The following is a 15,634-nucleotide window of genomic DNA, read 5'->3' as shown; positions in this document are numbered from 1 at the left end:
AAAAGACATGAATTGACACTTCTCCAAAGAAGACATCCAAATGGCCAACAGACACATGGAAAAATGCTCCACATCACTCATCATCAGGTAAATACAAATCAAAACCATAATGAGATATCACCTTACACCTGTCAGAATGGCTAACATTAACAACTCAGGCAACAACAGATATTGGCGAGGATGCAGAGAAAGAGGATCTCTTTTGCATTGTTGGTGGGAATGCAACCTGGTGCAGCCACTCTGGAAAACAATATGGAGGCTCCTCAAAAAATTAAAAATAGAACTACCCTATGACCTAGAAATTGCACTATTAGGCATTTATCCACGGGATACAGGTGTGCCGATTCAAAGGGACACATGCACCCCCATGTTTATAGCAGCACTATCAACAATAGCCGAAGTATGGAAAGAGCCCAAATGTCCATAGATGGATGAATGGGTAAAGAAAATGTGGTATATGTATACACATGCACACACACACACACACACACACACACACACACACAATGGAGTACTACTCAGCAATCAAAAAGAATGAAATCTTGCCATTTGCATCTATGTGGATGGAACTGGAGGGTATTATGCTAAATGAAATGAGTCAGTCAGAGAAAGACACAAATCATATGACTTTACTCATATAAGGACTTTAAGACACAAAACAGATGAACATAAGGGAAAGGAAACAAAAATAATATAAAAACAGGGAGGGGGACAAAACAGAAGAGACTCATAAATATGGAAAACAAACTGAGGGTTGCTGGAGGGGTTGTGGGAGGGGGGATGTACTAAATGGATAAGGGGCATTAAGAATCTACTCCTGAAATCATTGCTTCACTATACGCTAACTAATTTGGATCTAAATTTTAAAAAATAAAAACTAAAATTAAAAAAAAATAAATAAACCTTTAAAAAAAAGCAGAATAGCCAAAGCCAGAAGGTTTAAACATAGCATTATTATCCAAAAGTATATGAGATAATAGAAAAAAACTTTGAAGGAGAATCAAAATAACAGTATTCTTAAAATGATTAAATGCATAAAAACTAAAGAGAAGATTACTAAACTGGAAAATAAATGTAAGAAATTATCTACATTGTGGACCAGAGATATAAAATTATAGAAATTATTACCCCAAAACCAAGAGTACACTTTACACGTTGCATGTTAGCGAATTTGACAATAAAGTATATTTTAAAAATTATAGAAATTATTTAAGAGAAGTTGAGATGTTGAGGATACAATGAGAATGTCCAACATAAAGATGAGTTCCACATCAAGGGAACACAGAGAAACAGAGAGGGAATACATTTTTAAATGGCCTAGAATTTTCCAGAGTTGACAGAAGACACAAAATCTTAGATTCCTAAGGTACAAGCAGGAAAAAAAAGAATTAATATACAACAAATGCACTGTAGTGAAACTGCAGAAAAACTTCGAAAAGGGTAGGTCCTAAGAGGAGCAAGATGAAGGGGGAAAGTTCCTCAACTTCTTTTATGAAGACAGTATACTTTTAACATAAAAACTAGATAAGGACAATAAAAGAAAGAAAAATATAAGAGGCTCTTACTTCTGAACTAGACAGAAAATTCTAAAAAAAAAACTCTTAGCAAAAGAAATCAGCAATATATGAAGAAATACATTTATCTCAGGAATGTACAGATGATTAACTTTGTAACAGCTCCTGTCCTGAGCACCCTCTGAAGGCCCACACATGAGTTATGTCTTTCACAGTGTCAGCTTTATTCAGTCATAAAGCAAGGGTAATGTAATTATAAAGCAGGCTCAGGATTCCAAACCCTGTGACATTTCACCACGTGATTAACTTGGCTTCTTACAAAGGCACATAAAGCTGAACACAAGACAAGTCACACAACAAACAAGATAACACAGCGGGTAGGAAGCTAAGGAACGAAACGTGGTGAGGTCAGTCTGGTGGGCGCACATTTGAGATAAGGCCTCGGTCCAGTCCAAGTCAGCTCTCGGCACTTACTGCTTGTTATGATCAAGTAGTGAAGGATCTCAGTTCTGTTCAGAGATCAATCAGGCAGAGCCTTTGGCGGCAGCTGCCTTTTGAAGTGGTCAGACATAGAGGGGTCAGTGTCTAAGGAATCTGACAGTTTGCTGCAAAAATCCTCTCTTTTTAAAGGGACTTAATCAGCCTTGGGCCCCTGCAGCCCTCCTCTGCTGCTGCTTGTTATCAGTTCTGGGGTATGGTCAGCTGCTGCTGGCCTTGGCGATATCTAGTAGCTGCAGTCCCCTCAAGCGCTTGAGTCATTGCTTGACACAGGCCCCTGCTTGACATGAGTGACTCCATCTTGCTCTCTACAGCTACTAATGTAAATTCGCCACACTGACATTAAAGGAGAAAAAAATCATATGAATATTTCAACGGAAGTGAAACAATTTTGATAAAATTCATCACACATGCTTAACTTAATAAAACTACTATAAACTAGGAATAGAAGGAAACTTCCCTTCCTGATGAATGTTATCTATCAAAACCCACTGCCGATAACAAAGTCACTTTTGAAACACGATAAGAAATTCCTTGTAATTCAGAAACGAACATTTCTAGTCAGCATTACATTGGAAGATCTTTCCAGTAATGTAAGGTAAGAGTTATAAAAAATAGAGAGTAGAAGAAGCACTTGGAAATGAAGAAAGAAAACTCACTATTTGTAAAAAAAAAAAAAAAAAAAAAAAAAAAAAAAAAAAAAAAAATTGTGAGGATCTGCAGATAATTTCAGTGAATAAAGGGCATTAGCAAGTTTTTCTAACAGCTCAGTATATAAAATCAATAGTGGTCAATACACTTAAGCAACAAACAGAAAAATGTACTTTAAAAAAGGTATCATCTACAATGCTAACAAGACTCATAAATTTCCTGAGAATAAATCAAAGAGGTGCAATATTTACAGAGAATATAGTAAAATATTATTCAAAAGCATAAAAAAGTCTTAAATAAATGCTATCACATGTTTATGAATAACAATCATAAATAAAAATAATCTGTAAAATTAATGCAGTTACAACCCACAGGATTTTTAGGGGAACTAACAAACAAATCCAAAAATTTATAGGGAAAAGTAAAGGGACAGGATAGATAGAAACTGGGACAGAAAATAAACATACGAAAATATGCTTAAAACCACAGGAATATAAATTTAAGTAATGAGATATAATTTCAGAATCATCAGATTGACATAGGTATTAGGTCAGATGATAACAAATTTTTGTAAGATATGAGGAAAGGCAAATCATTTATACATTCCTGGACAGATTGTAAAAAAGCCAAACAATATGCACATACTCTACTAAACAGAAATTATTCTGGGTTCCTGCACTTGACAATTTTCACATATATACACAAAGAAATACATACAAGGATGGTCACTAAGCACGCTCTGCAACAGCAAAACTTTGGAAAAATACAAGTACCTCCCAATAACTGGCTTACTCATGCAGTGGAATAATGTATACAGCTGTTACAATTACTGAAGCAAACTTACATGTAATAATATGGATAAATCTTAACATTCTGTCGGATAAAAATAGAAGCTATAGAAACTTCCATATAGTATGATTAACACTGACATAAAAATGTTCAAATGTAAAGCAGGAGTACAGTTTTACATATATAATAACTATGTATAGCACATACCGGAATGGCACATACCAACTTCAGGGGACTGGTTGCCTCTGGAAATGGAGGGAAGGATAAGTGATGGAGCTTTAGCTGTTCCTGTTTTCTTAAAACTTCAAAAAAGATACTCATGAAGATTGAAACAGGTGTGACAAAATATGAAAAGCTATTTTATATCAGTGGTGAGGACATATTTTGTATGTTGAAAATTTTAAAATATTCATACCTGTGCATAAAGCTAGATGTACATAAATTTTTATTGCAGCATTGACTGTAATTTTAAAAAAAGAATTAGAATCAATTGAATATCCATAAATAGAGAAATGAGTAAGTAAATTATGGTACATCACACATAGGAATGCTATTAATAGTGTAAACCTACATGAATGTGTATTTGATTGATTGCATCGGTGGCTCCAATTCTTTACTCTTCCCATCAGTCAGGGCATTCTGCCCCATTCTTTTACTCTGGGCTCAACTACAGCACTTGCATTGGCCAAAGGAATGTTCTCAAATGTGACACAATCAGAAGTGAGAAGAATTCTTGTTCACTGTACTTGCTCTCTTGCTCCTTATAAGAACCATGAGAACACACGGAAGTTACTTTGCTGAAGAAATGAAAGGAGCAGCAGGAGAACTGAGTCATCACTGTGCTGACCATCCTGCACCAACGGCCCCCTCAGAGCCTCCAACTGACTAGAGATAGACATCTGAAACAGTTCTGCGTAGATCACTTAAGCTGCGTAGATCAGATCAATAAAAGCGCCCAGTTGATCACAGAGTTGTGAGACAAAAATTAGTTTTCAGTCTTTTCACCAAAGCAGTAAATTATAAGGAAAATTCTTTTTTTTTTAAATTTTTTAATGTTTATTTATTTTTGAGAGAGACAGAGACAGAGACAGAACACAAGCTGGGGAAGAGGCAGAGAGAGGGAGACACAAAATCTGAAGCAGGCTCCAGGCTCTGAGCTGTCAGCATAGAGCCCCACGCAGGGCTGAGAGATCGTGAGAGATCGAACTGAGAGATCATGACCTGAGCCGAAGTTGGATGCTTAACTGACTAATCCACCCAGGTTCCCCATATTACAAGGAAAATTCTGATTGGAAAATGACTGTAATAGAATGTTTACAATGTCATTTTTGTACTCAGAATTTTCCCTGATAATCGATCCTTTTGATAGAAGAATAGAAATAGCATTCTTCACCATTACTTCCCCTTAAATGTCTCTTTCCCTAACTGGCTCTAAAGAGAATTGAGTATGTGCTCAGCATACAATTAAAATTTGTACCTAGAAATTTACATTTGCTCATAGTTTAAAGTTAGAAAGCCTCAGCTTACATCAGAAACAAATTTCTGTAAGGACCATTTGCTTCCAAATTATAATATTTTAACAAGCAGTTAAAGATAATTATTAACAGGGTTTTTAAATGAGTCTGAAAACAGTCTCGTCACATTAAAAATGTAAATAGATTTTACAATTGTAGAATCATAAAATTGGAAAAATCCATGAGAGATTTCTGACACCTAGTACTTAAGTTAAAATTTTAAATTAGCATTCATTTTAGGATATAAGTTAATATATGTACTTCTATTTATCTATACTATTTTATTAAGATACTGTGCTAGCCAGAGTAGAGTCATGATTTGTTTGCCAAACTTTTGCAAAACAGGTACTTTCTCAGCAAACAAATAGCAGACATGTTTTTCTGTTTAGGTAAATGTTAATAATCACAGCTGGTTTGGTAATTCAGTTATTCGGCAAAGACATTGTAAACTACTTGAAAAGAAACCATCTGGTTTGCAGTTGTAAAACTGAAACCAATTAAAACATTTAAGTGGCATTTTGTTTTTCATTTTAATCCGTAAAAATATATTTTCCAAGTTCTAATTAGTGGTTGATTTTTCTCTATTGCTTTTATAATATGAATCTGACTCTCAAATAATTTTTAAGTTCAACAAAGGTGTTCCTATCATTGATATTGTATTGGGACACCAGATAAATGATGAAGAACATAAAATGTACAGGCACACAGACACAAACAATATAGTACACAGAATTCTTATGTACCAAACATCATAAAATAAAACAAAAAGTCTAACACTTCACAAGAATTGGTTGGTTAGGTATGGCCTAAGAAGCTGATAACTTAGTTTAAGGGACTATGTCTGCTTAAAAAAAGAGAAAGAAAAATCTAGCAAGCAAGTGAGCAAGAAACAAAAAGAAAAAACATAACTCAAAGATTATAATCAGATATACTTTTCTCCCCCCCACCCACTCACCTTTCAAAATTTATTCAGTGATATGAGCTCTTCCCTTTTTGTCTCTGGAATAAAACACTGGTAGCCTCCTAACTGTTCTTCTCACTTATAGATAATAAAAAGTACAATGATCACTCTGGGTTTCAAAGCCTGCATTTGGTACTTAGAATGTCTAGTCTCATGTAATAGTCAAAGTATCCAACTTCGCTCAAAATTAGAGCTACATCCAGTCCCCAAAGTATATAGACCTGTTGTAAGAAGTCAATAAAGTGGTGAAAGTTACTCATTTTGTATCTTTTTCTCTTCTCTTAGGCCTTCAATCCTACACCTCTACCTTGCTAATTGTAATTATTGAAGCTTCCCTCTAGAGACAATATGCGAGGACAGACAAGGGATGGGCCGGAGCAAGAAAATTCATAATTGATCGCCATTGTCTTAAGTTGCTTACTATCTTTCAAGAGCTGGCAGATTTTTAAAGCTAACAGTTTCTCTTCTGGGGAACTTTTGCATTTGTTTGGAATGCCCTACCCTACCATCCTCCCTTTTGAGATGGTCTCTGTTCTGCAGTTCTCCTGACTAGGATAAACATACTTTTCTGTGGTTGCTTACTCCTCTGCCATAATGAGTTCGGTGATTCACCTTCTCCTTTTGAAGCCTGTTTGTCCTCTTGGGGACCTGCTTGTATGCTATCTAATAAACATCTATGTCAAATCTCTCGACCATATACGATGAGCACAAAACACTTAGGCATCCTTTTTCCCCACACACCAGGTATAGCAGGACAATCCCAAGAGAGGAGCTAACACTCCTGTTGGAGCAAGCCCTTGCATTCTACGTTTCTGTGCCTCCTTAACTGCAGGGCCATAGCTCAGTCTCTGAGTATCCTGCTAGAAATCCTCTCGACTTCACATGAAGAGGGAAATCTTAATTTTTGTCAAAAAAAAAATCATCTTCACTAATCTCCACCCCTCTCTGCTCTCTTTGTTATTTATATTCCCAATGAGAGTTAAGGGATTTTTAGAGTCAAGAAGACCATTTACAGAGCTTTCCTTTGAAAATTTTCATCTTGGTCTGGCATCTCACTTTAGAATTTCATAGCCCATTACATTCTAATATTTTAATTAAAACTTCACTTTAACATCTGGCCTCAATAGTGGTTTTTTTTTTCCATAATAATCCTAAGTTAAAGCAAATATTTAAATGCTGTACAGACAAAATATTTCCACGTTTAAATTAATAGTAGCGTTACAAATATTTGACACTTGATATAAATCTTTTTTTCCCCATAATCTCTGATGTTACAGAATGAGGCATAAAAGGTTAATGAAATAAAAATGATTGGGTTCTCTTTGTTGTGGCTATTGCCATTGTTGGCCTGGCACCTCCATCACCCTTCTCTGAAAAACAGTCCTATATCTTGACCATAGAGGTCATCATGAGACTGAGGCTGGATAATTCATAATTTGCTTTAGTTCTGTCTACATGGATGGGTCTAGGAATGGGGATATGTGTCCAGGTAAGTCAATCAGAGTTCTGCCCCAACCAGGATTTTTCTGTTAATGATGATAAGATCTCTTTCCTTACTGATCATGAAGCTTAAATTCTGAGACATCAGAATTTCCAGGAGCCATGTCCCTAACACCCAGAAAGAAGCACTGATTAGAAGTAGAGAGTTTCTGACATCCAGAGCTATCTTATTTCCTGTTATCTTCCTTTAGTGATCCACTCTGGCATCTTTCCTATAAATCTCCTTTTTAATTTAAGCTAATTTGAGAGCTGTTTCTATCACTTTTAGCCAAACATGGTTAAGATATTGGTAATTCATTTTTTTAAATGTATATACTATGTGGGATCTTAAAATGTTTCAAACCCAAATTAACAGAAGTAAGCTCAATTTTAAGGGCAACTATAATACCATTGATATTAAAGTAGCTGTGATAATTGAAAAGGCATGAGCAGGGGGTGCCTGGGTGGCTCTGTCTGTTAGGCGTCCTGACTTCAGCTCAGGTCATGATCTCACGGTCTGTGGGTTTGAGCCCCACGTGCGGGATCTGTGCTGACAGCTCAGAGCCTGGAGCCTGCTTTGGATTCTGTGTCTCCCTCTCTGTCTCTGCCCCTCCCCTACTGACACTCTGTCTCTCTCTCTCTCTCTCAAAAATGAATAAACCTAAAAAAATTTTTGAAAAAAAGGCATGAGCAAAGAATAAAAGAACATATTCTATTATTTAACATTCGAGGGAATGAGTTGACAGTAGCAATAGAAAACAACCATATATTCTCAATTTAGGAATTTTGTGACATCTAAGTGGCTTATACCTCTGTTTCTTCTAGGTACTTTGTGGGGACTAAAGGTCAGTGTAGCAAGTTCAAATAAACTAATGGGTAAAGAGCATTACTTTCAATTACAAAATATATATAATAGGAAGACAAATGTATAAATTTCTCTTCTCAACAAAAACAAAACATAAAAGAACATGTAGAGCATTAATTAAATCTAAACATTTCAAAATACATGTATTTACTTTCACCTGTTCATTACTGTTTTCATTCAAAAAAAAAAAAAAAAAAAAAAAAAAAGAAAGAAAGAAAGACTTGAAGAAGCAGAGGAACACTTGGATTCCAAACTTCCAATGATTTGAATCCCCCATCCAAAGAGTCTCTAAAATACTTAAGGTACCTTGTGTTTATAGAATCTTCTTATGAATAATTTGTTCATTATTATTTGCTTCTGGCTTCACATACTTTCCATAGAAATTCATTTAATTCTCTCATAATTTAGAAACACCACATAAGTAATATAGTTTCATATTTAAATGGCTAGCTGAAGTAAATTATATTCCTCATTCTGCTATTGAATGCATTTTAGATTACGGGACAGGAAACAGGTTCATGTAGAGTGAAGAAAGAGTGTATCAAATTAGTAATTTATCTGTAATCCAGGATTTCAAAAATTTTCTAAGTAGAGTAAAACCTTGGATTGCAAGTAACTTGTTCTGCGAGTGTTCGGTGAGACAAGCAAACATTTCTTTTAACTTTTTTAACATTTATTTTTGAGAAAGAGAGAGTGTGAGTGGGAGAGGGGCAGAGAGAGAGGGAGAGGCTCCAGGCTCTGAGCTAGCAGCATGGAGCCCGATGTGGGGCTTGAAATCATGAACCATTGAGATCATGATCTGGGCCCAAGTTGGCCACTTAACCGACTAAGCCACTGAGGTGCCCTGACAAGCAAACATTTCTAATAAATTTTAACTTGACAAATGAGTGATAATACAAGTCTTGCCATACAAGTAGTACGTGATGCCAAACACCACATGATCACAACTGAGCCAATGGTTCTTCTCTCTCTCTCTCTCTCTTGCTGCGTGATTGTGGTTAATCATTACCCATGCTCAGATGCTCGATCTCAGGCCGTGTTTCGCAGAAATAAGAGATTTTTCAGAATACTGGAAGGTTCCCACAACTGGCAAAAGTGTATTTTTTGTCACTTCAGAGCACCTATGGACAGTCCTTTGCTTTTCCATATAAGAGTAAGCTTAGGAATGCTTTGCTTCATTATAGGTCAGGCTGCCTGCAGATATAGACCCTTTCTCCTGCTGCCTTATTGCCAGTTACATTAAACACAGTATATGACAAGAGTTTATTAATACCGTACTGTAGTCAACATCCATGCTACTGTATACAATGGCCCCCATGCAGAAAAAGATTCCATCCAGCCAATAGATAGCAGTGATCCCATTAGTGACAGTGAAAGTCTTCCTACACAATAACCCTTCTCTCTCTCATCTCCCTCACAGCAGCCACAAAGGTTTTCAAAGGTAAGTGCAGGTTAATTTGTTTATTTTTCTTTATATTTTGTATTTTATTTATTATTTGTATTATATTACAGTATTGTAATCATTTTGATATGAGTATTTTTGGGTTGTGGAACAAATCATCTGAGCTTCTATTATTTCTTATGTGGACATTCGCTTTGATATACAAGTGCTTTGGATTACAAGCATGTTTCTGAAATGAATTATGCTCCCAAATCAAGGTTTTACTGCACTTTGAATTACTTCATTACTCACTCATCACATATTAAATTGGGCTTTTTAATTTAACAAGTACGATAAGAAGGCATTTTCTGTATCTTATAGAACTCTTACGATCTATAGAGGAGGTGACCAGGCAAAATCAGGGCCTACATTAGAGCGCGATGGTGTCTCTAATGGAAGTGTGCATGTATATCTACATAAAATGTAATAGGAGTACAGAAGGAGGAAGACCTAAATTTAGGCTTGTGATGGAATTAAGAAATTGATGGGATCTTCAAAGAACAGGTAGCATTTGATCTGAGAATTGAATTCAATTTTTGGTTTAGGCATGAAAAATATATACTGATGTAGAAGTGGCTTTGGTCACCATCATCTTTTCAGGGGTCAATATACATATATTTACACAGCTACTGGGACATAGATGCTAGATTCAGGTTTGAGAAGGATAGTTGAATGTAAGAGGTGTTAAATATGGCTGGGAGGAAGGCAATTGCCAGCAAAGCCAACTGAAGTCTATTAGGACTTCGTAAAACACATGGGGCTTCTGAATGGAGACCTCATATTCCTTAAGGCATAGTTTATTTTTTAATTATATTTTTATATTAATTATAAATGAATATTCTTGAAGTGCCAATTTTTCCAAATAGCCTGCTAATAAAAAACTATATGTTTATTTTGAAAAAGACAATAGTTTACAAGAATCTTATCATCATAAAATAGTTTTGTTGTTAAATGGAAATGAGGCCATAAACCAAATATAGTAATTTATCTTTTTACTTTATATTTTCTCTTTGTAAAGTAGAACATTCAGAACAGAAGAAACTTCAAACTCTATTGTTGGAAAAAAGTATCTATTACCTTTCATGTGTTTCTCATAATCCTTTTAACTATCCCAGATGATTGTCAAAGCTATTTATATTTAAACAAGGTTTTCCTTCCTCTCAGTTTGAGTTCTCCAGCTATTGGATACTAAAATGAAATGGTGAATTTGTGGCATCAAAATCCAATCTAAGGCAACCAATTGTTGTCGTGGTCAATCGTGACTTTTACGGTCTCACTGTAACAAATGAGAAAAATTGCAGCAAAAAAGAGTATTTGTACAAAATATTCAAACAGTAGTAAAAATTGTCCTTACGGCAATAAATAGATAAATAGCTAACATAGCTCCTCCTTAATTACAGTCCTCTGTTTCTACATTCATAGAAATATAAAGCAACCTTTTTTTAAAAAAATAGTACCTCTCCTCTTTTAAAGACCATATTCTTAAATGCATGCAAATATACACAGCTAGTATGAAAACCACCATGTACTGCCCCCATTTGATCAGATTAAATATTAAAGTTTGTGAGGAGCAGTGAGAGGCCAGAAAGGAGGTGAGTTGATCTCATCTTCCAAGGCTTTGAAGCACATTTTTGGCATCTAAACCAAAGACAAACATATTATCCATTGCTGCAGTACTTTGGCACAAATGTGCATTATGCACAAGGGTCATATATTTGTATTTTTCTCTATTGTAATGGATTAAGGTTGAATCCCATAGCACTATAATATTTGTATTTACAAATAGAAACCATATTTATTCTGAATGCATTTGTAACTAAGTGTACAATTCACAGCTTTATCGCTTGTTTTATGAGTCCATTTGGCTTGGCACAGAAAAAAAATAATTAATCAAGCCTGTAGATTTTAGGGCCTGGTCTTTATTTATGCAGAAACTGCTTATTTATTAACATTAACCATCTCCCATTTGGTCTCAAAGAGACGTATAGTTACATGGAAACAGAATAGCTTTCAGTAGATGATTGCACAACTACAGATGCTTTTTTCCGACACTGTCACAGCTGAGGAGGTCCAACCAAATGAAAAACAGTACTGATGAAGTGAGAAACAGAAAAGCGGTACCATGCAAACGTTATTACATAATAAAATGCAGGCCAGCACACATTTTTTTTACTCTCTTTATTAAATTTATGTGAATCAAGAGGAAAGGGTGAAAAGCATATTTACTGATGATAAAAATTATTCTCTGGATAATTTCAGTCATCTCATTTAAAACTTATTCTATATACGTTTCTAGTTTTCCCCATTTCCTTTTAGCTCTCTGTCATCTACTCCAAAGTTAAACTTTTTGGATTTAATAAAGAAATAGAATTTGCAGGTGGTAAGTTCCTGAACAGACGGTCTAATATCAAGTGATATTACAAAACACTTAAATGAAAATTAGTAGGCTGTCTTCACTAATCCTAGTCTTTAACATATTTTCAGATGATTCATCTTAACTTGTTTCGACAGCCATGTTAGTGTGTGTCTCTCTTGCCCCACTGGGAACAATGCCAGCCAGATAATGCATGAAATCATGGGATGTGTTATGATGCTATCCCTGAAAGATTTCCAGCCTAAGTTATACTCAACAGCATTATACTACAGGGAGCCTAGTACCCCGATGGATTCTTAAAGTACATGCAGATGTGTTTTCTGAATAAGCAGTGCTAGAAATATTGCTTATCCTTCTGGAATGTGCTAATATAGAAACAGATACAAATATTAGAATAAGTAATTGTAAAACATATAAATGGATTATGCATATTCATTTCTTACTACCTAAAGTGCTTTTTTTTGCATTACTTTATATATATGCATGTGTACCTGTGTTGATATGTGCATATTGTGTATATACATACCCACATACATTACATATGTATTTCTATATAAATTTTTGCTGAATATTGAATTGTTGTACTTCAAGTAATCATCTCAAAGTATATTTCCTCATATTCAATTAGTGAACCTATACTGGAATGGAAAATAATTTTGTTCTTTTCATTTTTGCTATCAATTATTAAACATTTATGCTTCACCAGGAAACTATGTTGAGTGTTTAGCATATATTATCTCATTTAGTCCTTACAATGACCTTATAAGGTAAATATTTTTGTGCCTGTTTTACTAAGGAAGGAATTGTGCATCTGAGAAATCAGAGCTTAAGTGAGATAATTAGTCAATACATGGGGAATCCAAAATTCAAATTTAGGCTCTCATTCCATAGCCACTGCTCTTAACCAATATTTCTTTCAAGTCACCAAACCAATAAACTAACTCAATATATTAGCACAAAAGGGATATAAAAGTGATTCCAATTATGTATGCTTCATTAAAGAGGTCATACTAAATGAATAAAACATATTAATTTTAATTAAAAGCAGTAGGAGGGAATTTATTGCTCTGCTGAGTCTCTCGCCTTAAGTATCTTCCTGTTCCCTCACATCAACATCCAAAAATATTTGAAAGGAATATAAATTTAACATAGGGTGTGAGATTTTTTGACATTTTACATTTCTATAGTATTTCTTTAAATACTGTTGATTATTTAAATTCTACAGCATTGTCATTGCTCCAGTTAAAGTGCAGAATGCTTTGCACATTGTTCCTTCAATAGATTTCATCACACTTTTAATTTCTGTACAGTGAGTTCTATTCTCCTGGCATACATTTCCCCTTCTGCCTTTTGTACTCTCTTCAGAGGTGCATCCAAAGATAGAAAAGATAGGAATGGGATGAAAAGGGCCTATTATCATAAACTTCAGAAAAAGCAGAATAATATATTATCAAAGTTTGCTAATTTTTTTTTACTGGTCATCTGAAATGTTTTTTCAGCATACATAACCTTTTCTTGTTCTTTTTCAGAGAGAGTACAAAGAAGATGGAATTAGCATTTATTGTAATATAAAAGTAAATCTAGAGCTAGCCCTACACATGGGCAAGTAATATTTGAGGCCCTATCTACTGGATTTGTTCAAGTTCCTATCACTCCTTTTCATTAGATAAGAAAAGCAGATGTGGTCTCCACCGAAAAACACATAAATGGCTCAATAAAACATGCTTAGATGCCAATGCGATTATTTTTGAGAGAAGATAGAGACAATCCCTTTTCCGAAATATGGGAAATTAAGTAGATAGTACCGACTTTGTCTTTTTCTTTCTTCTACTCTAAGTAAAACTGTATAAACCTTTTTTCAAGGACAGAGAAAAACAGTGCAAAGGAAGAGTACAGTGCCAAAAAAAAAAAAAAAAAAAAAGAAGGCTTAATTTTATACTAGGTATTTTCCAGTCTAACTGGAGGATAAAAAAAAATTTTATGTTGCAATTTGCATGTGTATTTTGTATAGTAATCTAGGAATCCCAGCTTTAGTTACAAAAATACACAATTGAATGTAACTGATGTTGAACTGAAGCAACAGCAAACCAAGAGATTATGAATTCTTTACAGTCACTATAAAACCCTGATAAATAACATTATCATCCTGACCCAGTAGAGTCTGAGATACATTGTTGAAACTAAAAGAAAGAGCACATAATTTGGAGCTAGAACAATAAATGAAGAACAGGATCTAGATAAGAGCAGTACAGAGCATTCCCATATGAACAAGAGTCTAATCACTTCATGACAATAAGAAATTACAAGTTAATGCAAATTTGTACCACCAAAATTACAAATGCATGTACTCTTTGAACTGGATTACTAATTATAGGAATTGACATACATATGTGGTTATCTACTGCAGCATTCCTACAACAACAAAAAATTGGAAACAACCCATTCTTTCATTAAAGGGTACTAGTTTTCTAAATAATGGTATATTCTTGCAATAGAATACTATGTAGCTATAAGAAATAATAAGGAATCTCTCTATGCATTGTCTTAGTCTACTTGAACTGCTATAACAAATTGCCATAGACTGGGTGGCTTAAGCAACAGACATGTATTTCTCATAGTTATGGAGCCTGGGAAGTCCAAGATCAAGGTACCAGTAAGGATGCAGTTCTTGTCAAAGGCCATCCTCTTACTGGCTTGCAGAGAGCCCTATATTCTCACATGATGGAGAGAGCTCAGGTGTCTTCTTATAAGAACACTACCTCATTATGAAGTCTCCACCCTCATGACCTCATCTAAATATAAGCACAACCCAAAACTTCCACCTCCAAATATCATCACATGGGGGTTTAGAGGAGGAGGAGAGAAGACACAACATTTTCAGTCCATAACAATACTAGATAAAAGCTTTCTAAGACCTATCAAGTGAAAAAAAACACTGTGCAAAACCACTTTATAGAATTCTATGTGTTTAAAAGGTGGAGCAAATTAGAAGATATATTGATATTTTCTGTTAACTTATGTTTTAGAAATTCAGAAAGCTTACAATACCGGGAATTAATAAAAGTGTTTACCTGTGGATAAGGAATGAAAACTGGGAAGATTCAGAATAGAAGTACTTAGCACTTTTTAATATCTAAATTATATGCCTGTATTAAGTAAATGATTAAATTGAAGATAAAGGGGAATGCCGGTATTGAAATTGGGCCTATAATTTTGTCAAAAATTCAATACCTATTAATGATAAAACTCTCACTAAACTAAAACTAAAATGTTGAACTGAAACAACAACAAACCAAGGGACTATGAATTCTTTACAGTCACTATAAAATTCTGATAAATAATGTTATCATCCTGACACAGTATAGTGTGAGATATGTTGTTGAAACTAAATGAAAGAGCATATAACTTGGAGCCAGAACATCTGAAGATAAAGAACATCTGGAAAAAAAACTTTATAGTTATTATATATTTAATGGTGAAAAACAAAATTCTTTCCCCCCCAAGATCAGGAACAAACCAAGGATACCTACTCTCATCCATTCTATTAA

At 34.6% G+C, this 15,634-nt stretch overlaps 1 long non-coding RNA gene across 1 annotated transcript; it reads left to right on the top strand.

Annotated features, from left to right (window-relative positions):
- Positions 1-1,808: 1,808 nt before the first annotated feature.
- Positions 1,809-13,702, top strand: LOC122238432. Its single transcript, XR_006217352.1, has 4 exons — positions 1,809-1,921; positions 8,479-8,573; positions 9,692-9,712; positions 13,616-13,702. It is a non-coding gene; the product is annotated as an uncharacterized LOC122238432 (long non-coding RNA).
- The last annotated feature ends 1,932 nt before the right edge of the window (positions 13,703-15,634 follow it).

Source organism: Panthera tigris, chromosome B2, assembly GCF_018350195.1.
Source record: "Panthera tigris isolate Pti1 chromosome B2, P.tigris_Pti1_mat1.1, whole genome shotgun sequence".
In the NCBI taxonomy this organism is placed as follows: domain Eukaryota; kingdom Metazoa; phylum Chordata; class Mammalia; order Carnivora; family Felidae; genus Panthera; species Panthera tigris.
This window is presented reverse-complemented; position numbering and strand designations above follow the sequence as displayed.